Here is a 25413-nt window from a genome sequence, read left to right on the forward strand (position 1 = left end):
TTTATCGGTTAAAGAGGGAAATAGTGCAAATTTCTTTCGGCCATCATGGGGTGGGACCACAAAGATTGTTTTCAATTGCATGGGAGTGGAATAAAGAAATTTTTTTTTATGAGGAAACTCACGTTGCTATTTTTGCATGCATGGCTTTAAAAAAAAAAAAAAAAAAAAAAAAGGGGGCAACAACTACAAGACATTTTGGGCAAGCAATAAAGCAACTGTGATGAGATGGCTTTCTAATTATGCATGTGATTGGAAACGTGCACATGCAGCCACGATAGCAAGAAGCCAAAACAATAATGCATGCATACCTCTATTTGATTTTTCTATTTATATATGTGTGGGACCCACTTGGAATTGCACTTACATGCAAACTTGTTTGATATAACAGCAGCCACTCCCACGTTTTCCTTTGCTATGAAAATAGCAATTGCTAATCTCATATAATATATATACGTGGGACCCACTTACCATTTAATACAAATATGATATTTTGTCCTCTTGCCAAAATTTCAACAACTTACTAACTTTTCTTACTTGTTTATATATTATATAGGTGGGACCCACAATGAAGAAAAGCAAGTGTTGCCAAAATCTCCACCCATGTTCCCACGATGAAAAGTCAAAAAAGAGAGAAACAATTACCAAAAAAAGGTGCCAAGTTGGTAAAATCATGAAGAAAAGAAGAAGAAGAAGTTTGTGCAATTAACAACAAATGGTGAAAGTTGATAAATTGCTAAGAATAGGTGGTGGTTGCCAAAAATACAAGAAACTTGCCAAGTTTGTGTCTTTTCTTGACTGTTGAAAATAGAAGAAGATTTTCTCTATATATTGAAGTAAAGGCACTCTCTACACATTCTCTCTGCTCCCTCTTACAATTCTCTCTTTCTCTCTACCACTCTCAAGCTCAGACTCTCTTGTTCTCTCTTTTTCTTTTTCAAGTTCTTTTTCCATCTCTCACATCCTCTACCTCCAAGGCCATTCCAACTCCAATCAAGGGTGACACAAGAAAGGAGAAAGGCTTGTCCCATGCTTAGAAGACAAAAGAATAAGTTTTTGTTTTTGTTTTATTTAATTTTCAGATTTTATTTATGTAATTTGTCTTAAGTTTATTTAGTGAAAGCATCTCTCTTTACTTTTCTTTTTAATTTGTGATTGATGGCACTTCTTCCTCTCTCCTCCCTCTCTTCTATTTTATATTTTTCTTCTTTTTCCATGAACAACTAAATCCTAGTTACTTAGGGTTTAGTTGAAGCCATGAGGGAGGAGAAAAATATTCAATTAATTCCATCCAAACTTTTTGTAAGAATTATGTAGGATTTTGTTTTTCTACAAATTCCAATCATCCATGCCATTGGCTTTCCCCTCTCGTATAGATGATTGTTGATTAACAAAGATTAAATTCTATATAATTAATATAAATTAGAGGGTTAATTTGATTAAGATACTCATAAATAATGACATCTTTTAGATCTTATTATTTATTGACTGTTTAGTTAGATTTTCAACCTAATTCAAATGATTGTTTTAATTAATCAATTTTATTCAAACCCATGGTGGATTCTAACCCTAAGTACTCTTTTATATTGAATTAAGGTTTTTACACTATTCCAAATTACTTTTGTAATTTTTCAATTTACTTAAGCCCTTAGAATTTGGTTTTCTAATTAGATTAGATAAGTAATTAATAGAGATCATTAGAATTTTGGTACACTTTACCTAAATTAAGATTTCTAAATTCCAATCTTATTTGTGTTCGATTCTTAGATTGTTTAGAATACAAATTTATAGATATTGTTGGCTCCGAGGTACGTCCACGGAAATCCTGAGTAACTGCCAGGCAACATATATCATAGTTTATATTCTAAGTGATACAAGAATAGAATTCACAAACAAGATTTCTCTTCCCTGAATTCGACCTGTATTTACACGATCTGTGTACTTGCGGTTATTTGATATCACAAACAGGTACGTAGCAGCTTGGATGGCTCTCCGAGTTCATATCAACCCTACACACACTCTAGTGGGGTTTTAAGGTCTTGAGGTTTGAGATTTACTACTTAGCATTATCTCTGGTGTAGGTTCATGCGAGTGTGTTTACTTCTTTGCTTTGATTGTTTACTACTTAGCTATGCTTCATGTGTCATCTCACATGCTTGTATGTTTACTTGCCCGCGCTTATTATTTGTTGTCTAGCATTATCTCTTGTGTAAGGACATGCTAGTGTGCTTATTTGCTTACTTTTCACTCAGCATTATCTCTTGCACAGTTACATGCTTGCTTATGTGTTTAATATTTAGCATATGCTCATTCACCTACTTAGCTGTAGCATTACCTGCTTATTATTTCTTTACCAGTACTTCATGAAGGCTGTTCATATATTTGTTTAGCTGTAGTTCTTTATCATTATCGTTTGCCTATTTGTTTAGCTGTAGCATGCATGTGGATGTTTACTGCTTTCCTAGGTGATATCTGCTAGGCTATAGTGGAGACAGGTATCAGGGTCATCCAATTTGGAGTTGCACTAGTCTTTCCCGCCTCCCTACGAGAGATGTGAGGATTTATTGATTCATGTTGTATTGTATGATCTATATAATTGAGAGGGGGAGACAGCGGACTCTAGTGTTTATTCCAATGTTATGTGACACTGATATCAACCCTCCTTAAGATGTGGATGGTTTTTCTTTCTTTTATAGATGTGATTGTTCATCCCCGAGCCATGCATGTTGTAGATAGATCGTCTTCTTGGGGATGCTTGTTCCCATTTTTCATATTTTCGCCCAAAATTCTTTAAAATTAATAAAAATGACATTAGAGACGAGTTTTCTAGGACAAGTGCCTAACACCTTCCCCACTTGTAACCATGTACAGACCCTTCTTTTTTTGGACTTGCTTTATCATTGCACAGAGATCATTTTTGGGTTCTAGGCCTTCATCCTGGATGGCGACTCTAGCTACTTAGCTTCCCATCGGATCCTTGGATCTGTGTGAGGACATTCTTTTAAGTACGACTGGTTTCGATTTTTACTCCAAATCAAGTGATATCATACTCCATAACTCATACGGTGAGAGCATCATTCGAGAGCCACACGGAGCTTTCCATCTCATGTGGAGATCGAGAGGTAGCGGGGTCTCATCCTGCTGTCTCCTCGAGGGTCCCACACCTACCAGGGTCATTCAGAGAGTTTGTGATGACCTATATATGAACAAGTAAACAATGGCGTTGACTTAGCTATTAAACCAACTCCAGTCAGCAGAAGATCTGCAGAAGGTAAACAAGAAGAGTGTTTTCTTAGCTGAGGATAATGTACCTTCACTCTCCAAACCGTAAGGTAAGGGGAAAAGAAGAGCAAAAGGCCAAGCCTCTAAGAAAAGGGCTCCAGTGGTTAAGAACAAGAAATTTTTCAAGAAAAAGTCAACTAAGAACAATGATGCATCCTTCCATTATAGCAAGCCTGGATATTGGAAGAGGAACTGCAGAAGCTACTTAGCTGGCAAGCAAGGCGACAAGGCTCCTCAAGGTATATCGCAAGTCTTTGTTGCTGAAACAAATATGATTGGTCCTACATTTTCCTGGTGTGTAGATATTGGTGCGACCTCACACATCTGCAATGCAATTATTGCAGTTCATGCTGTGGGTGATCACTGTTTGGCATTTTCTAGGGGATACTTACTATTAAAAGATTGTCTTTATGTGCCTTCTATAAGAAGGAATTTGATTTCTGTCTCTAAACTTATTTCAGATGGATATTTAGTAGATTTTAATAAAAGTTCAGTTTTTATTAAAAGAGAAAATTTTATTATTGTGGAAGGTGCATTAGTAGATGGTTTGTATCTGATTAACGCCAAAGAGAATGTGAGTAACATTTAGAGTATCCTAAGCATTGATGTTCCGAACCTCAAAAAGGCAAGAGACACGGTAATTCCAACTAAATTTTGGCATCTTCGATTAGGTCATATTGACCTAGAGCGAATCATAAGGTTAGTGAAAAATGATCAATTGGATTCTATTCAAGTGGAACCATTTCCAACTTGTGAATCTTGTCTACAGGGCAAAATGACCAAAATTCATTTTAACGGCAAGAGTGGAAGAAGCGAAAGTGTGTTAGGGTTAATACATACGGATGTTTGTGGACCTCTTTCTCATCCTGCGAGAAGAGGGTTTGTCTACTTTATGACTTTCACGGATGATCATTCAAGATACAGATATTTGTACCTAATGTGACGTAAGTCTGAAACCCTTGAAAAGTTCAAGGAGTTCAAGAATGAAATAGAAAACCAGTTAAAAAAGAAAATCAAGACTCTTCGATCTGATAGGGGAGGAGAGTATCTCTCGTATGAGTTTCAGGACCACTTAAAAGAACATGGAATTACGTCTCAATGGCTGTCACACCCGAGTTGAACGGTGTGTCAGAAAGAAGGACATGGTTCGATCCATGATGAGTTTTGCCAAGGCACCACTGTTTCTTTGGGGGTATGCCTTAGAAACAGCGCTCGATATCCTTAATCGATTCCCAACTAAGTCAGCACCAAGGACTCCATATGAGTTATGGACAGGTAGAAAACCCTCATTGAATCACATGAGGATATGGGATTGTCCTCCTACCCATGTTAAAAAGATAAGTGCTGACAAGTTAGAGACTCGAACTGAAAGGTGTCTTTTTATTGGATATCCTAGGGAAACAAAGGGTTATTGGTTTTATAATCCTGGCGAGCAAATTTGTGTTGTAAGCCGGATACCACATTCATGAAAGAAGAGTTCATCCAAGATGCATGTGAGATGGAGAGGGTTGCCTTGGAAGAGCAAATCCAATAGAGAGATGAGGAAACTGAGTAAGAATTTAATGAGCCTACTCCAACACTTCGACATAGTATTAGGGAGATCAGAAGACCCCGTAGATATCTCTATCTGGGTGAGGAAAGTAATCCAAACATAGAAGAAACGGATCCCCTTAAATATAGAGAGGTGATGTTAGACATCAATTCGACCAAATGGCTAGATGCTATGAAATTTGAAATGGGCTCTATAAATTCCAACAAGATCTGGACTCTAATCGATCCACCAGAGGGTATTAAGCCCATTTGATGCAAATGAATCTTCAAGAGGAAGAAGGGTCCTGATAGAAAGGTGGAAACCTACAAGGCACGGCTTGTGGCAAAGAGTTATACTCAAAAGGCTGGAATTTGAGGGAGGGAGGCAGTTTTTCCTCTCGTCTTCCTCTCTCTCTCCCTCATCTTCCTCTCTCTCATCTCCCTCTCTCCCTTTCTCTCTCGCTCGTTCTCTCTCTCTCTCTCTCTCTCTCTCTCTCTCTCTCTCTCTCTCTCGCTCGTTTCCCTCTCTTTCCCCATTGCTGACCCTCTTTTTACCGTCTCTCCCATTGTTGGCAAAAGATGAGCCACGAAGGCCGAATCGGGATCCGTGGAGGCCAGATATGGAACATCGCTTTTTCGTGGTGGCTAGATCTAGGGCTATGGAGGCAGGATCTGGGGCAGTGGAGGCTGGATTGGGAGCCGTGGAGGCCGAATCTGAAGCCATTGAGGTCGTGTGTCTGGATCTGGAGCCGGGAAAAACCGTAAAGGTTGTCGGTGGCCGTGAAAGGTCGTGGGGTGCCTGACCTGGAGCCGTGGATGGCTGGAGTTGGGCTCGAGTAGGCCAGATTTAACGGTGAAAGGGCCGGATCTAGTTAGGGATGACGGAGAAAGTGGGTGTGGGAGTCATTGGAGGCTGCGGAAGGGGCCGATGTAAGAAAGAGGGTATTCGAATTCAGGAAAAAAAGGAGGAGGTTGGATATGGAGGTAAGGGAGGTTGTGGATAGCGGCAATGAACCTTGTAGGGTTAAGGTTTGAACAAGGACGAGGAAGAGGAGGAAAGTTTTAGGGTTGTTAGGGTCAGGGTTGATTGGGGAAGGAGGTGGGGAGTATTATAGTCTTTAGGGTTACGGTTTAAGGTTAGGGCTTGGAGTATACTTTTGGATGGGATGATTTTTGAGTTAGAGGAAGTAGGTTTTGGAGCGGATGGTGGAAGGATTTGATATATTTTTAATGGGGAACTGTCGATGTTGGCTGGTGGTTCGAGGTTGTGGACCCCGATCCCGAGGACGGTGAGCGAGGGACACAAGATCCCACATCGATCCTCTAAGATCTTCACAATGTGAAGGAGAGCTCTACCAAGGAACTCTCGAAATGGTGCCACTCACAACATTGGTGGCGATATAAATGAGATACCTCTCGATTCAAGGACTAGCCCGGAACCAAGGTGTACCTATAACAAAGAAGAGTCACCATCCAAGGAAGTAGGCCTTGGATCCCATGAAATACTCTGTTGCAACGGATAACCAGAGATACAAAAGTTCGTGTCTGATGACGAATGGGGAAGGTGTTAAGCGCCCCCAATTCGCCCAAGTGCAAGCACCTGGTCTCTTATGCCATTTTTAATTAATTTTGAAGAGTTTTGGGCTAAAATCATGTGAAATGGGAACGAGTATCCCCGAAGAAACGTCTATCTAAGCATGCATGACCCAGGGATGGGTAAAAGAAAATAAACATCCAAATCCCGACTCACCGCATCTACTCCTAACACATCACATCTAGGAAAGCAATAACATCCGCATGCACAGCTACAGCTAAGCAAGTAATAGCAGATATGATAAGCATAAAAGCAGTAAATATCTACAGCTAAGCATGTGAAACTAAACGCACAAGGAATAAGCAAGCTGAAAGTAAACACACAAGGAACCAAAGACAAACACACGATAAACTAAAAGATGCGAGGGAAGAAAGAAATCAGAAAATAGACGGTATGCGCAAACCCAAAATGCCAGGGAAAAGAAAATGGGACATACGATAAACTCAGGGAGCGATTCTAAAGGAATCGAACTCAGTGATCCTGATCCACTAAAGATCGGACAAGTCTAGCAATCATCATAGCCTATCATTGGGCTCAGCGAGGACAATCCCTGTAAAGGGGCCACGCCACGTCGTCGCCCGTCCCAAAACGCGATAAAACGTCGAAAAACCGATAAAACCGGCAAACCACGATCAAAATTGGAAATGAAATGAAAAGAAGGCTCCGAGTGACCTGGCAATCACCATCCTTGCCCATTTTGGTTTTTGTATTTTTGGGAACAGCTTGAAAGATATTTTTAGATGCTGAAATGATTTTTTTGAAGAGTTTAGATGATTTTATGGAAAAGTTTGACTGAACTTGGGATGAAGATCCCAAGCTGCCTACGTACCCTGTAGAAAGGGATCAAGCCAACGTAGTTCGACGCAGCTTTTCGAAAAACGCTTTGAGTGTTTTTTGATATTTTTTAGATTTTTGTTATTTGATTTTTATGTATTTTTATCCCTTTTGATCGAAAGGGGGGTTTTGGCTCAAGAGGTTGCCGTCCGTCATCGCCTAAACCAGACGAAACGTTCCCATGATCGATGGAATCTCGAAACACAAAGAGTATCCCAAGGAACATAAGGAGAATGACTCTGAATGGAGAATAAATCAGAGGAAATGTCCCTATAATCGATGGAATCCCAAAACCAAAGTAGGACCCCTAGGAACGTGAGGAGAGTGAATCCGAAGAAGAAGAAGAAACCCCGAACCCTGTAAGCAATAATGATCACAAAGAAAAGGAAACCCCTAATCCCCATGAGAAGTGATGAGATAGGAGGAGGGACATGAAGGGCAAAGGGGTGGCTCAAGAAACATTCCGTCATTGCCTTAACCCGATGGAACATAGAAAAACCATACGAAACAAGTTAAAATCCGATTATTTTCCACAATTGGCATGCAATCTTGACACTACTGTTATACAAAAGCCATGAGCAGAATTTGTCTCAACCAACTATTTGTGCAGGTTCTCAACATTTACCATTTTTGTTAAAATGAGTTAAGTAAAACTCTCAATCGAAACAGGCATAGAATATTTCATTTCCACAATTGACATTCTCAGATGCTACCATTCACTTCCTACTAGAATTTCAGAGGATATTGCAAAGCTAACAGCAAAATCTATGAATCAGATTGGTCAAAGGAAATTTGATATTCAGCCAAAGAAAATGATAGCGAAGAAACTCAACAATTTATTTCCAATTGAGAATTATTTAATTTCAACAATCAACCCATGAAAATCGCAGCACCATCATAGAAGCAGGAACATGTATATCAAAATATCATAGATGAAGAATAACGCACGAAGAATTTGAAGTAACCATCCACACTTACAGTGGGTAAATGTATTGGACAACAGCTCATTGAATCCTTAGAAAATCAGTTTGCAATGGTGGAATTACCGACGAGTTGGGATGACAGCTGCGGCTCAGTATGCGATAGGCAGCAATGACATTAGATGGCCAAATGGTGACCTTCTTCCTTGAGATTAAGCAACTTAAAGGCCTTCAAATGCTCTCAGCAACTCAAATCCTACATCAGTTTTCCTTTAACCCTACTTCACAAACCCAATTTGGGCATGAGACCAAAAGAGATGGAGGTAATGGATGGTAGGGTCTGCAAGTTGGAGATTGAGGTAGTATATGGTGAGGGGGAGAGGAGAAGAGGGATCGGTTCGGGTTCTTAAGCGAGGTGAGGTGGGTTTGGGTTGCAGATAAAGGGGGTTTCTATGGAGATGAAGAAACAGGAGAGGAGGTGGGTGATAAAAGAAGGTGGGGATTTCAACGGAGGTTAAAGGAACAAGGGTTTGGAGATAGAAGAAGGTCAGGGCCGGAATCGGGGCTCCGGGAATGTGGCCGGAGGGAGGCTCGGCGGTGGTAGCAATCGGAGGCGATCGGATTCCGGCTGGCGGGAATGAGGGTAGAGATGGTGAGATAGAAGAGGGTTTAGTAGTGGTCGTGCCGGATTCCGGTGCCTGAGGTTGGAAGAGGGATTTGATGGGATAATTGATGGTGGCCGTGAGGGGAGGTAGGAGGTGGAGAGAGTAGTGGTGATGGTGGAGGATGGTGATCGGTGGTGGAGATAGGAGGTGGCTGCAAAATGGAAAAAGATAAAAAAAAAAAAAAAAAAAAATGGGTTTGATGGTGGTTGGATGGAGGAGAAGAGATGGGGGGGTTGTTCGATGGAGGTGGGAAGATGGCGATGGTGGCAGCAAACCCTCCCTCTTTCCTTCCTTGCTCTCTTAGTTTCTCTCTTCCCCTCTCTCTCTGCTTTTTTCCTCTCTCTGCTTTTTTTTTTTATGGTGGTGACGGTGGTGATGGGGAAGATGGTGGAGGTATTGGAGGAGATGGAGGTGCAAATGAGGGTGGGTTGCAGAGGGATGGTGCCGGAATTAATGGAGGAGGTTGAAGAAGATGGTCGTAGGTGGTAGTGGCTAGAGATCGATGGAGGTTGAGATGGGTTTGGGTTTGGTCGGATTCCGGCAAGCTTGCCGGAATCAATGGAGATGGTGGCGGAAATGAAGAAATGGTGGTGGTAAAAAAATGGTGGAAGAGGTGGAAAAGGGTTTTGGTTTTGGAGGTGGTGGTTGACGGTGGTGGTGGAGTTGGTTTGGCCGGTCTCCTTCTCCTTCCTCTCTTTGTTTTGTTTCTTCTTTTTTTTCAGAAAAATGGGGCTCCCTTCTTCTCTCCCTCCCTGCTAAAAAAATGAGAAAATCCTCCCTGCATTCTCACGAGCTCCCATGGAATTTTATACCTAGGGTTTTTTTTTTTGCCTCACTCTAATCCTAGCCATCCATTTGTTTCCTTCTCATCTCAGCCATCCATCTCTCTCTCTCTTTTAGCCTTAATGCCCTCTTAGAAACCCTAAAACCTAGAACCCTCACCTCCACCTCCTTCTCCACCTTTCCATTGCCACTATCACCTTCATATCAGCCACTAATACTTGAACCCCGTCCCATCTCAGACCTTCTTCTTCTCTATTCCCTAACCCAACCCAGATCCGATGATTTCCCCCATTATTTCGTTTCCAGCAGAGAAAGAGAGGAGGAAGACTATTCATCTTCGTCTAAAAACCTCGGTGAAAGTAGAGAGAGAGCGAGAGCAGAGAAGGAGCCTCTTCTCATTTTTAGAGAAAAGAAGGAGATTTTGAGAGAAAATCTCATATCTGGATCTGAGATTTTCAGAAATTAAGGTTTGGTTTTTCTTCATTTTTCGTGGAGGAGAGCAGAGGGGATTTTGGGATTTTCCATCTGAGAAAACAGAGAAGCAGAGAGAGAGAGAGAGAGAGAGAGAGAGAGAGAGAGAGATTTTGGCCGGCCGTCTTCTCCGGTATCAACTCCGGCCGATACCCATCTTCTCCGGTCAATTCCATCCCAAACTCCGTCGATTCGCCATTGATTCCGACCACCGGTTTCATCTCCCTTTCTTCGACCATCACCTCTTTCCTTATCAATTCATTCCTCATTTTCACCATCATCTAGTTGCTTTCAAACCCTAACCTTTAGATTCATCATTTCAAGATCAGATCTATTTTTCCCATGGCCGATCCATGGAGATCCGAGGAGAAGAAGAAGCCTCGAGCATTGCTTCAATTTTACTACAAATACACTCTGCTCTTGCTCCCTGTAATAAGGTAACATATCTCACCCTTAATCATTTTCTGAGATTGTTGGTTGTCTTGTTTTGGTGTGTGTTTTCAATTTAATGCTTTGATCCTTTGCTTCTCCTATTTGAATGCTTCATGAATGTCAACATTTGCTAATGTTGTGTGGTTTGTTTGCCCCTACATGGTCCCTCTTTTGCTGAATTTCTTTCATGTCTAATGTAGATCATTCAATCTGTCAAGTTCTGAAATTATGCGCAATTGGTTCTATTTTAGTATCCTTTCTGGACTTTGTGATTACAAGCGTATGAGGTGGTTGTGTACACATGCTATTCTTTGGATTTGAGGTTGTAGGTGTGGATTTTTTTTAAGTTGGCAAGTCTCTGTCGATTCATTGAGTTTCGAAGTTGCAATCGCATCCCCACGTAACAGTTCACGATTTTGTTACTGGACATTCCAGCTTGTTTCAAGTGATTTTGGTTCATTAATGGCTTAACTTTCCATGATGTTTGTGGATGCAGATGATTCCTTGAGTTTAAATTCTATTTGGTTTCATATTCCTATTGTCAATGAAATGCTTTAGGACTAGCTTTTGGGCTTCAAATGTCGTTACTATGCATAAGATTTAAAGATCATGACAGGGCCTCGGGTGTCGTTCTATGGATCATGAGTTTAACCTGATGTATGCAAAGTGTATATTTGTGTGCTTGTATGTTGGTAAGTGTATGATAGAGAGGAAGGGGATATATCTCAATCTTGAAAAAAAGTGTTGATTACCCAGAGGCCAACTATCATCTATATTATCCAAGCTGATTTTGTTGACTGAATTCTTTGAGGTATGAGCTTAGATATTCCGTGTTGATTGCTAACATGACTTTTCATGTTCTGATTCTAACCTTTGTTGGTTTGGGAAGTACTAGTTAAAGTCTTCAATTATCCAACTAGTTGTGAGTGACGATTCTTTAAGCTGCTCATTCAACCTTATATTTTAAGCAGTCATTACTTCATGCCCATTTGAAATCTACCCTGCTTGTACACATCTGAATTGCCACCAGTCATGTATTCTTTTATTTTGTATGATTGTTGATAAAAGTCTCTTTCTCTGGTTTTCGTCTTAAGTCTTGGTTCTTGTGGTCTGTGCTTAGAGGATGATAATCTCACTACAGGCTGATTTCCTTGAGGGGTTTGTGCTAAAGTTCTAGTCTTCATTTTTAATCTCACTACATGCTGACTTCTTTAAGGGGTTTCGTGAGATTGGGAGCTTGGGTTATCCTGTGTGATCATGATTTTCTAAAATCTTTGATAGGATTTATTGCCTTTTCATTATATTTTGTGCCTGATTAACTTAGGTTATTGGCATTCGAATAGAAACATATGTTTTTGGTTTCGACTTTGGCATCCCAAAGAAGTCAAGGGCAATGAAGGCGCTAGTCAAAGCCCATCCTTAGGGGACTTGCTCAGTCCAAGTAGAGCTCCCCTCCTTTGTATAGTAGACTTTAATAGTCTTTTAGACACCGATAGAAATTAGACCCCTACTAGGAGACATGCTATGTCTCATTAGGCCATGCTCCTTTGGAGACGAGCCTCATTTAGAGCCTACGCTCAGGGAGGTTGCCTTGATTTTGATAGATAGTGTACCCATAGGAGGCATGCCTTGCCTCATTTATAGAGCCCCTATTTGGAGATAAACCTTGTCTCATTTAGAGAATTTCCATTTTTAGAAGGCTTACCCAGCCTTATATTAGAGCAACTCCTTTTAGAGAGTCTTTGACTCATTCCTCCTTTAAGTTGTAGTATTAGAGAGCCTTTGGCTCATTTGTCTTCGTTAGTGGTTTTTATTAGAGAGTCGTTGACTCACTCGTCCTTTGGATAGCATTGTTAGCGAGTCGTTGACTCTCTCGTCCTTTGGATAGCATTGTTAGAGAGTCATGGACTCCCTCGTCCTTTGGATAGCATTGTTAGAGAGTCGTTGACTCCCTCGTCCTTCAGGTAGTATTGTTAGAGAGTCTTTGACTCAGTTGTCTTTAGGTTGTTATTAGAGAGTCCTTGACTCATTTGTCCTTTTAGGAGTGTTATTCGAAAGTCTTTGACTCATTTGCCTTCGCTTTTGGTAATATTTTTAGAGGGAGTTTCTCCTTAGTTTTGGTGTCTTTTCTCTTCTTTGGAGACTAGCATAGTCTCATTAGAGCTTTGCCTCTTGATGTCCTTTTATTTCCTTGTCTTTGGCATTAGTTTGCCGGGTTTAGGGGTTTCCCCTATTCACCCTAGGGTTGGGCCCTAGGGTGTTGATTTGTGTATTTCCCTTAAGTCTTTGACTAAAAGGGTGAAAACAATTAAAATCCAAAAACATATTAAAACATTTAAAAATCCCAAAACATTAAATATTTTAAAACTCAAAAACATTCGAAAAACCTTAAAAAGCCTAAAGTGTTGAGTGTTTTAGAAGTATTAATTAGGAGAGTTTGTTTCGAACTACGTTGGCTTGATCCTCTTCTACGAGGTACGTAGTGCAGCTTGGGATTTATATCCCAAGTCCAGCCAAACTTTTTGTAAATAACATTTTAAATCTTTTTGAATAAGCAACCTTTCTAACCTTGTTTTCAAAAGATCTTCCTCTAGAGTTAGGAGTTTCTCCTAGATAGAGAGTTTTGGAATTAGGATTTTCTTTTGATAGGTTGTTTGTTTGTTTGTTTGTTATGCGCTTGTTTTAAAGTTAGGGGTCTATCCTAGAGTTATAGGAACGCCTCCGTCCGGTCAGTCGGCGATCCACATCGCCGAGTGATGACTAGAGTAGGATACGCTAGTCCACCCTTTGTTTTCCTTAGGAAACACAGCCTAGTTACACATAGGTTGTAGGAACCACCTGCATTAGCTTAGGACTAATCTGCATTTAGTTAGGGCATATAGGGTGTCCTAAAATCCACAATTCACTGGAATTTAAATAATCGTACAAGAAACTTTAATAACTAGGCCGGTCTTTTAGATCGAGTCTAGGATAGAGGTCTAGGTGTCTTAGGCATCATAGCTTAGAATAGGCGCGAAGAACTACGTGACTCTGATTCTTGTGGAGGCGGGAATACGTAGGCTTCTTTGGATGAACATCAGACCATCCGAAGACTCGGGTAAATCATTTAGAGTCTTAGGATTTGTTGTTTTGTTATTATATGTTTTGATGTGTTTTCTTACTTTTTTGTATTGATCATATACCTTTAGCTGTAGCTTGCATGTGATATGTCCACCAGAACTTAGACACCAGTTAAGTATGTCACTCATAACCTATTTGTTATTAGGTGACACATCCTTTATCTTACTTTATATGTGCCTATTATTTCATCCCTGAGTCATGCATGATTAGGTAGCGTTCACTCATATTGTTTCCCATTTCACACGATTTTTACCCAAACTTCTTTGAAGTTGATGAAAATGGCATAAGAGACCAAGTGCTTGCACTCGGACGAATTGGGGGTGCTCTTCAGACCTTCTCCATTCGTAATCAGGCACGAACCCATATATATTTCTGGTTATCCATTGCACAGAGGATTTGATTTTAGGGTTCCATGGCATATCCATGGATGGCGACTCTGGATTTATTTTAGGTATGTCTGGGTTTCGAGCCTTGGCTCCGGATCAAGACATATCTCTTTCTTTTTATATCGCCACTCGTGCTATGCTATGAGGGTGGCATCCGTTTCGAGAGTTCCTTGGCAGAGCTCTCCTTCACACGTGGATGATCCAGAGGGTGTTAGGGACTAGTTCCTCATCATCTGCCTCGGATCGGGGTCCACACGTGGCAGACCCTTTCACTATGTCCCTTAGTCAAAAAGTCTTTGACAAGCATGTTGAGGGAATGGGTCTTAGATATATGCACGACTGGATCTAAAGTCAATGGGAGATTACTTTAAATTCCAGTGTACCTTGCATTTTTTCATTAATAAAGAATTATTCCATGACAACTTTGGGTGCTATTTTGTTAATATGTGAGATGTGCTTGTTTACACATATTAGTCATCAGGGAGCAAAGTAGGAATACCATGCTTAAGGATTCACAGATCCTAGGGAGCAGGGAGATATGAATTCTGGTTCTTTGCAAACCTTAAAAGTTCCCGGTTGGGATGGAGATTGGACATCTCCTCCTGTACACAACCAGCACTAATCTTGCTGTCATGCACGTGTCATGGGGTGACTTATCTTAGTCACTTAGGTAGTGGACCCTAAGCAAGAAGAGTGGGAGCGACGATTGAGATCGCGCTTTGAACTGGATCTCATTGGAATAGCCTGTGGACAGGAGATAATAAGGATATTCCATCAGACATGACCCTTTACATGTCCTTTGACCTGAGGGATCTTATTGGTCTATGGGCCCGTCCCGTTATCTTGGTCCATAATACAATGGTTCTCTTAGGAAATAATTTAATGGGGGTACTGGAATCGTGGACAAACCCATGAGATTTATAGTGATACTCGACAAGGAATTCTCCGCCTCATACACATGAGGGAACCATCTACAGTTTTGGTCAGAGCAATAGGCCTATAAAATACCTGGCTAGGTGGATTTGATAAATGTTTTATCAAATATTTTTACGAAAATATTTTGAATGGTTTTGGCAATGCATTTGCGGGCCTAAGCTGCTTGACTGAAAGGTATACCTAGAGTGGGCCCCGGGCGTAGTATATGCCCACCCCCCACAGAACCCAACTCAGTAAATGAAAAATGAAGAAATGGCTTGCACATATTGGATGTGATTAGGGGTAAGATGATGGAGGCCACTGACTCAATGCGATTGTGGTTTTCGAACTACGGAAAAAAGATCGCAGTGGGGCCCTTCGTTGGGTTATGCAGGATCGACCGTTGAATCCCTGCAACGATCCAACTCATAACTCGAATGACTTGTTTGTATCTTCAAATAAGGGTCCCGCATTTATTTGATTGCACAAACGAACTTGTTTCGTTGCATTTGATGCAAAGGGAACGGATATCATAGTGTATGTACACTATGGGATAAATTGGGAATACCAAATTGGTTAAGTGTTAACCAAAAGAGGTATTATAGGCTATATATTTTATTTGGATGGAGCTTTCTTCCCATTGGATGGGAATCATTCATTTAATTTGAAGAATTAAATAAGTATTTGAATTTAACCCTATTGGACAAAATTTCATGTTGAGGGCAAGTGAGACATTGTTAGTCAAAGAACCCTAAAATGGAATTCGTCCAATACTTAAGGGTATTATTGGAAGATATTATTAGGGAAATGTTATATGCACGACTGCATTTTAATGAGGGCACTCCTCAGTTTATTAAAAGTACGATATGGTCGGTACCGTAGGATGATCCAAATCGTCCATTGGATGGGCCACAGCCTAAATTGGTTGCGCCCCAAAAATTATTTCCTTAGGTTGATCCTAACCCTCCGATCTATAGAGGTTTAGGATCAACCCTCTACATTCAGATCGGAGGATTAGGATCAACCTATGGAAATAATTTTTGGGGCACAACCTATTTAGGCTGTGGTCCATCTAATGGACGGTTTGGATCATCCTACAAAGCGGTCCATACCGTACTTTTAATAAAGTGAGGAGTGCCCTCATCAAAATACAGTAGTGCTGGTAACATTTTCCTATTATTATTATTATTATCTTAATATAATTAAATATCAAATCTAGTTGTATGAGGAAACCCTTATCCTTGGATATATAGAAGGGAGATCTTATAGGAGGTTTTTTTGGGAATAGATTTGCAAACAAATTGCATGGGCAAAGAAACACGCCCATATTGGGATGCCAAAACGTTTGGGGTTTTTAGTTTTCTAAAAGTTTTGAAAACTTACAACTTGTACTAGATCATATCTAAGTGAGATATTACAGAGTTTTAAAAGGAAAACAAACTTCAAATATATAACCAAGGGTGGACGTTTGGTTTTTTTTACAAGAAGAGATTTGCTTTTGGAAAACCTCCCATAAGTCTGAAACGTCCCCTTTCTCTCTCTCCCTCTCCATTACTTCTAGTTCTTCACCATTAAAGCTCTATCTACAATTAAGATAATCACATCCATTAGACCTGATTTAAATCAGATCCCTAAATAGAACAAGAGTTGTTCTATCCCTTTGTGTAAATATCAATGGATCCCATCGGATCAACTTGCGGCGTTCGCGAATAAGAGTTCGTTCGTGACGATTCGGGGAGTAGATCAAGCAGATGATCTTTTTCATGGTAATTTCTACAAATGTATGATTTTTATCTATTTATTTTATTCCGCTGTACATAATGATTTTGCTCGAGAGTTATACGACCCTTCTAACAAGACAATCCATGATTATATGATGGCATGGTGGTGCATGGTTGGCATATTTGAGCCGAATCTCTACAACATTCCATATTAGGGAAAGGAATCTTCACTTAATGGTAGCCTTCCACGTTAAGGAATGAACCGTTGTAAATTGCATGAGCTGTTATGGATGGCATTCCATATTAAGCTGTTGCAATTAGTATTGGCCTTCCATACAATGATGGGAATGAATTTTTGGCCAAGAATTCAAACCTATTTCATGCATATATGAGAATCCAAACCTCTCTCTTTATACCTATCTATCTATAATCTATCTATCTATCTATCTACTTTTAATATATACTAAGCCTGTAGGATTCCATAATGTCATTCTCCTTTTCCAAGAAAACTTTATCTTGAAAAAGTTTTTCCTCCCACAAATCAAGTTTGCCGCTTTCTTATTTGTATTTGCCACCCCTCAAAAATCAAATTTGTCTGCACCCACAATTAATACTAATTAAACTTTTTGGTTAACTTATTTCATTTTGCCTAAATCCACCAGATCTTCCATTTCTGGGAGAAACTGATGTTGGAAATTTGTTTCCATTTAAATGGCCCATAATTGATACACCTAAGATTTGGGTAATCTTAGAATTTTGTAAAGTGGGTTTTTGGCTACTAAAGATAACTCTCATTGAGAATCCTAAACAAGAAAGAGTGTTAGTGTAATTGGGAAACCAAATAATTCCCTCAAGTATAAATACGTGTGTTGCTTAATGGGAGCAACCATTCTATTCCATTAGAAACTTCAGTTTGGGTTTTTCTCTGTCTGGTCTCGGATCCACCAAGGAACGGCCCGTGATTCCATTGATCTAAGCATAAGACTTGGATAGATCTGAAGACTAAGTCAGAACCGAGTCTCTTGCGCTCGTCGTGGAGCGTCTTCAACCGTTGGATCTAACGCATCATCAATCGCTTCTATCTGGTCATCATGGCCGGAGCTAATGATCTTTCTGCTTAAGGTTAATTAAATATCTAACAGTTGGTATTAGAGCTAACCTCTGATGCCTGATGATCGGTCGAAGCATGATGCTTGGTCGAAGAAGCTAATATAGTTTAATATTATTGTGTTCTTGGGTTTTTTGGTATTTTTTATTTTGATCTTGACAATAGAACCGACCATGGTTAATCCGTATGTTAAGAATCTTCTGAATTGACGATCAACAAAATCACTAAATCCAAGGATGCATAGATCAAAGGGGAAAAATAAGGAATTTGTTCTGGGTTTAAAATAAGGTATTGTTTTTGGTGGCTTGACCATGATCAGTCGATTTTGGGCGTGGCTTTTGTTGTTGTTTTCATCACCGTCATCAAGATGGAAATAATCGTCGTGATCAAGGTGGAAATGTCGCCATCGTGTAGTAAGACTTCCGTTTACCGGCCGTTCGGATCTCCAGCCGTCTCTACATCTCCGGGAGGCATGGATTCAGCCGGTAGTGGTCGGTGATTATGGTAGTGCCACCTTGTCTTTCAAAACCCACGAACCAGTACCTTTGTTCCCCTTTTTCGTTCATATGAGCAGGAAGAAGAAGATGAATATAAATGGTATTAAAGGCATGTTGACAAAAGTTAGTAATTTCACCATAAGTTAGTTTTTTAAATTAAAATATTCTTTAGCCATTATTGCCTTTTGTGTTCAATGCAATAATGCATACGAGATTCCTTTTTAGGCTATATTAAAGGACTTTAACATAGATGTATTCACAGTTCTGCCATCGTGCTATCTTTCTTCGGCCTAGCGGGCATTTCATGATCTTTTGGTCTTAAATTTAAGACTTGAGCCTGGATCAAGACCCTGAGCCCAGCACGTTTGTTTTGGGAAACATGGGGCCAAGCCCAGGTCCAGAGAACCTCGCCCAAAAGTACTGTTTGAGCCCAAACATAGAAACTTTTTTTGAAAATGAGCCCAAACATAGAAACTAAAGGCCCATAGTATATTTATAGCATGGGAATGGAATTTTTAAAAGCCCAAAATGAATTGTGGGGCCCAAGATCGATTTTTAAAGGATGCTAAAGTCAATCCTGGAACCCGTTCAAGTAAACTCTTAACTTGGATTCTTAGTTTTAGGCCAAATAAAGTACTCCATTGGTTAACCAAGAGTTCAAGCTCAATGTTTAAGGTTTTATCATTATGGAATTTTGTGTATAAAGTTGTTTTGGGACTTTAAGGTACGCAAGCATATGTTTTGCAAGGCCCACTTATAGATTATGTTCTATTTTGATGTATGTATGGATGTGCTTCTAAATGATTAGTATGGGATTATGGTTTGTTTTCTTATTATCAATTCTTATGGAATTGTAATTCTGATATCCATATTCTACGGTTAGTACCTCCCTTAAGGAACCCTTGTGAACTGGAATCGACCCACTTGCATACGGTTTTGGGCCGATGAGTCGATTTCGGTTCTCTTTAGGTCACATAAAGGAGAATGTCAAGACAACTTGAGATTGGCCACAGCATCTTGACTTGTATTGACATTCGATGGTTAATTAAGACCATTGGTTGCACTCAACAAAGGAATTTGGTGCGAGTGAATCAACTAAGGATTTATTGATTCTAATCTATCTAAAGCAAGAACATCCAATTGACTCGGGAGTAGCCACAGCATCTTGGGCCATGAGGAGGTTCTTGTGGTGAAGTGCAACAGCAAAGTGTACTACGCCACATGGGGTTGATCAATTTGCATTGAATTAAGTGACACAGGGCATTGCGATCAAGCAGTGAAACGTCATTGATAAGCCGCACAGGGAAGCAATCATGGTTCACTAATTGATCGGTTGAGGTGATCAGTGGAAGATTAGTTTTGGGGATATTTCTAGATGCCCACAGGTATAGGGATATCTCTGGGATTGGTTTTGCAACTGGCTAACCCCATAAACAAGGATTCTGGCAAATTAGTAGTGTGTTGCAATCTTTGCCCACAGGAAGGTTGCAATGATACATTTTATTTCCAGCCAGTGTCGTTAACGTGGGTTGATGACCTAATACATTTAAATGGAATCTAGCATGCATTTTATTAAAATGGCATGTTTTTATGTTTTGCAGTTGCATGTTCTGCTATGTTAAGTAATGAAGCTTCTCATATTCCCTTTCCAAATGGGGAAAATTTCTCGGACTGGAAAGATAAGGTCCTGCTTACATTAGGGCGGATGGACCTTGATTTGGCTTTCCGTGTGAAAGAACCTCCTAAACCCACGGAAACCAGTAAGCCAGAGGAAAAGGATCTGTATGAGAGGTGGCGAAATCCAACCTATTGAGTCTTCTACTCATGTAGAGCCACATAAGTAAGAGCATTAGGGGATCCATCCCCAAGTGCGATAGGGCCACGGAATTTCTGACTTCTGTTGAAGAACAGTATGTAAGTTCTGATAAGGCTCTGGCTGGCACCCTAATGGGCAGGTTATCTTCCTTAAAATATACTGGAGAGAGAGGGATCCACGAACACATCATGGAGATGAGAGATATAGCCGCTCAACTCAACTCATTGAAGATTGAGATTTCTGAGTCTTTCCTCATGAATTTCATACTCAGTTCCCTTCCAAGCCAGTATGGGCCATTTAAGATCTCTTATAACACACATAAGGCAAATTGGTCCATAAATGAATTGTTGACCATGTGTGTTCAAGATGAAGGGAGGCTGAAGCAGGAGAAGTTAGAAAGTGCCCGTCTAGCTACTCATGGAAATAAACGAGGAAAGAAGGGTACATGTGTTCACAAGAAGAAGCATAAGAAACCGTCAGCTCGGTTTACTGGCGATAAGGATCAACGCCCTTGCTTCTTCTGCAGGAAGAAATGACACATCAAGAAAGACTGCCCCAATTATGCAAAGTGGCTTGAAAAGAGAGGTAACCTCTATTCATGTGTTTGTTATGAATCTCATATTGTTGACGTCTTTCATGATTCATGGTGGATTGACTCTGGTTCCTCAATCCATGTTGCCAATACCATGCAGGGCTTAACCAACCACAGAACCCCAACTGAAGGTGAGCAGTTCATATATTCAGGAAACCAGATGAGCTCCCGTGTGGAAGCAGTTGGGTCATAGACACTTGTGCTTCAGTCTGGTTTTAGTTTGCAACTTGAGAGTCTTTTACATTCCATTATTTTTTAGGAACTTAATTTCTGTTTCCAGACTTACAACTTGTGGTTTTTCGTTTAATTTCTTTGACTCTATATTTGAGCTATCTAAAAACCATTCAGTTATTGGCTATGGTAATCTTGTTGATGGTTTGTATAAATTACACCTTAAATCTCCTTCTAATTACAACCTAATGGCCCTGCATGATAAAAGAGGCACTAAAAGACGTAATATGGATTATGACTCATCTATCCTCTGGCATAGGAGATTAGGACATATCTCCATAGAGAGAATAAAATGGTTAGTGAATGATGATATCTTAAAGACACTAGATTTCACTGACTTTTGATGATTGTGTGGACTGCATAAAGGGAAAGTAGGCCAACAAAACCAAGAGAGGTGCCAGGAGGAGTACTGAGACATTAGAGATCATACATACAGATATATGCTGACCTTTCCCTACTCCATTTTTGGACGGTCGAAGATACTTTATCTATTTTATCGACGACCATTCATGATACATGTATCTCTACCTTCTACTTGAGAAAAGTGAGGCACTAGATGCTTTCAAATGTTATAAGGCGGAGGTAGAGAGACAAAAGGAAAGGAAAATTAAAATCGTGAGGTCAAATAGAGGAGGAGAGTATTATGGTAGCTACACAGGAACAGGACAAAAGCCTAATCCATTTGCAAACTTCCTTAGGGAAGAGGGTATCATTTCCCAATACTCCATGCCGGGAAAGCCACAACAAAATGGCATGACTTAAAGAAGGAATTGTACGATAATGGATATGGTAAGGAGTATGCTCAGCAACTCCACTCTTCCAATTTCTATGTGGGGTGAAGCCCTTAAAACCACTATGTACATTCTTAACAGGGTTCACAGTAAGGCAGTTCCAAAGACTCCCTTTGAGTTTTGGAATGGATGGAAACCCGAGTTAGGCCATGTACACATATGGGGTTGTACAGCTGAGGTAAGGGTGTACAATCCACATGAGAATAAGTTGGACCTAAAGACTATCAATGGGTTCTTCATAGGATATGCTGATAGGTCCAAGGGATTCAGATTCTATTGTCCTTCCCACTCGGCCAAAATAGTTGAGTCTAGGAATGCGAGATTTCTTGAGGATAGTGACATTAGTGGGAGTGAGCAACCTCGAAGTCTTGAACTCGAGGAGATGTGGGTTAAGGATCTTACACTTGCACTAGAGATGGTTTCACCCGTTGACATCCTACAGGATATCACGGTGGAGCAACCAACCAATACAATGCCGCCCCATGAGGAACTGATTGTCACTGAACCCGTTGCCTTAAGTCCACTTCTAGTAGATGAAGATGTGACTTTAAGGAGATTCTCAAGAGTAAGGAGATCGGCTATTCCACATGACTATGAGGTGTACTTGCAAGAGATTGTCCATGAAGCTAATACCGATGGTGACCCAATCTCGTTTTCACAAGCTATGAGTGGAGAAAATGCCACGTCTTGGTATGACGTCATGAAGGATGAGATGGATTCCATGGCCAAAAATCAAGTCTGGGATCTTGTAGAATTACAAGAAGGAGTCAAACCTGTTGGATGCAAATGGTTTTACAAGGTTAAAAGAGACTCATCTGATAATATCGAACGATATAAGGCAAGACTTGTGGCTAAGGGATTTTCTCAACGTAAAGGCGTGGATTACCATGAGACCTTCTCTCCAGTTTCTAAGAAGGACTCATTAAGGATAATCCTGACATTGGTGGCTCATTTTGATTTAGAGCTACACCAAATGGATGTGAAAACGGCCTTCCTCAATGGGGATCTTGACGAGGAAGTTTATATGGATCAGGCTGAAGGGTTCACATCGGATAAAGGAAAGCACCTGGTATGCAAATTAAAGAAGTCTATGTATGGGCTAAAACAAGCATCCCGCCAATGGTATATTAAATTCCACGACGTGACATCCTCATTCGGATTCATAGAGAACGTCGTAGATCAATGTTTATACCTTAAGGTCAGGGGAGCAAATTTACATTTCTAGTCCTATAAGTAGACAATATTTTGCTAGCCAGTAGTGATCTAGGGTTACTACATGAGGTAAAGCAGTTTCTCACTAAGAATTTTGATATGAAGGATGTGGGTGAAGCCTCTTATGTTACAGGCATAGAGATTCACAAAGATAGGTCTAAAGGACTTTTGGGACTATCTCAGAAGGCCATTAATAAAATTCTAGAGAGATTTCGGATGCAAAACTGCTCATCTAGTGTGGCTCCTATACTGAAGGGTGATAAGTTCCAAGATGAACAATGTTCGATGAATGAATTAGAAAGAAATGAGATGAGGAAAATTCCATATGCATGTGCAGTAGGCAGTCTGATGTATGCGCAGGTCTGCACTAGACCAAACATCGGATTTGCAGTTGGGATGTTAGGTAGATATCAGAGTGATCTAGGGATGGAGCACTGGAAGGCAGCAAAGAAGGTTCTACGATACCTTCAAGGGACAAACGATTACATGCTTACTTACAAATGGTCTAATCATTTGGAGGTGATTGGATATTCGAATTCAGACTTTGCCAGGTGCCTTGATACTAAGAAGTCCACTTCAGGATATATCTTCCTACTTGCAGGAGGTGTCATTTCATGGAGGAGCGCGAAGCAAAGTCTGACTGGTTCTTCCACTATGGAGGTAGAGTTCGTGGCGTGCTATGAGGCCACTTCACAGGCCTTATAGTTGCAGAATTTTATCACAGGGCTTAGGGTTGTTGACTCCATTACTAGGCCGTTAGTGGTTTACTATGATAATTCCGCTGCAGTTTTCTTCTCAAAGAACAATAAGAGTGGCAGTGGTAATAAGCACATTGGCATCAAGAATCTTACTGTTCGAGAGATGATTAAGAATCGTCTAGTGGTGATAGAGCACATTCGCACTGATATGATGATTGCAGATCCCATGACTAAGGGGCTTCCTCCCAGATTGTATGAGGGTCATGTGGAGCACATGGGTTTAGTTAGATCATTTATTGTTATTTTTATCTTTCAACTAAAGTGAATGCATAAAGTTCTCATGAAAGATAAAGTTTGTCCATGAGGACAAAATAAAGTTGGACCAGAATGGGCATTAGTTAGCCTATTCATTAAAGAGTACACTAAATAAAGTGTTCAATAAAGCGAATCAGTAGCATTGTGATACATGGAAGGGAATGCTCGCTTCAGGATAATACCGCCATGATTCATGCACTTGAGACTCTTTATATGAACTAAGGTAAACTCTTAAAGAATATGGATTGAGAGTCAGTTTTCGAAATGTATGGCCATACGTCAGGTTTTTTAAATGCCTAAAACCTAAGTGTCTTTTTCAAAAAAAAAGAAAAATTAGGCTTTTGTAAAGTGGGTTTTTGGCTACTAAAGATAACTCTCGTTAAGAATTCAAAATAAGAAAGAGTGTTAGTGTAATTGGGAAACCAAATCATTCCCTCAAGTATATATACGTGTGTTGCTTAATGGGAGCAACCATTCTATTCCATTAGAAACTTGGGTTTGGAGTTTTCTCTGTCTGGTCCCAGATTTACCAAGGAACGGCCCGTGATTCCATTGATCTAAGCATAAGGCTTGGATAGATCTGAAGACTAAGTCAGAACCGAGTCTGACGCATTCGTCGTGGAGCGTCTTCAACCGTTGGATCTAACGCATCATCAATTGCTTCTATCTGATCATCATGGTGGGAGGTAACGATCTTTCCGCTTAAGGTTAATTAAATATCTAACAACTGATGCATCCAGGATATCGTTGTCTCTCTCTCTCTCTCTCTCTCTCTCTCTCTCTCTCTCTCTCTCTCTCTCTCTCTCTCTCTCTCTCTCTCTCCCAAGCCCTTTATCTCTCTTCGTTGCAGTTTCTTATCATTGAGTGATAAAATCTCTCCTTAAAAATTGACGTGGGTGGAAATCTCAAGGAATTGCCATAAGAAAATCTCTCTCCATAAAATTTGGCTTTTGGTTTTACTACATTCACATGTTTCTTTGTTATTTTCAGCAAATAATGGGCGGAAATATCACTTTTCTTTTTAAAAATACCTTAGTAAATCCCTATAAACAGGAGTGACTTTTGTTTTTTAACTATGTGGTGGAAATATCATTTCCCCTATCATTTCATGCTAAGCAAAGTTGGCTACAATTTAGTATAATTCCTCTATCATTTCCCCTTGAATCTATGGCCCAATGTATGTTTCATTAATTTAATATATTCTTTTTTGTTTGCATTATAATGTCTAAGATTATGTTAAAAATATTGATGAGAGATTCAATGGCTTGTATCTGGAGAAATGATACTTCCACCTCCTCTTCCTGGATTCCCATCTCTTATGTTTGTCTAAATGAGTAGTGTCATGCCCCCAAGCCACACACATACATACATATTCACAACACAAGGCTTAAGGGTGCGACAGCGCCGTAAACCTACAAAGTAAGCTTCACAAGCATACAAGCCTAACGAAGCAATATCGATACCGTCTACAATAATCTAAATAACTGAATTTAAGTGTCTTAC

The sequence above is a fragment of the Tasmannia lanceolata genome, unplaced genomic scaffold (genome assembly GCF_043159265.1).
Source record: "Tasmannia lanceolata isolate RefF3 unplaced genomic scaffold, GAP_Taslan_0.1 ptg000026l, whole genome shotgun sequence".
Taxonomy (NCBI): domain Eukaryota; kingdom Viridiplantae; phylum Streptophyta; class Magnoliopsida; order Canellales; family Winteraceae; genus Tasmannia; species Tasmannia lanceolata.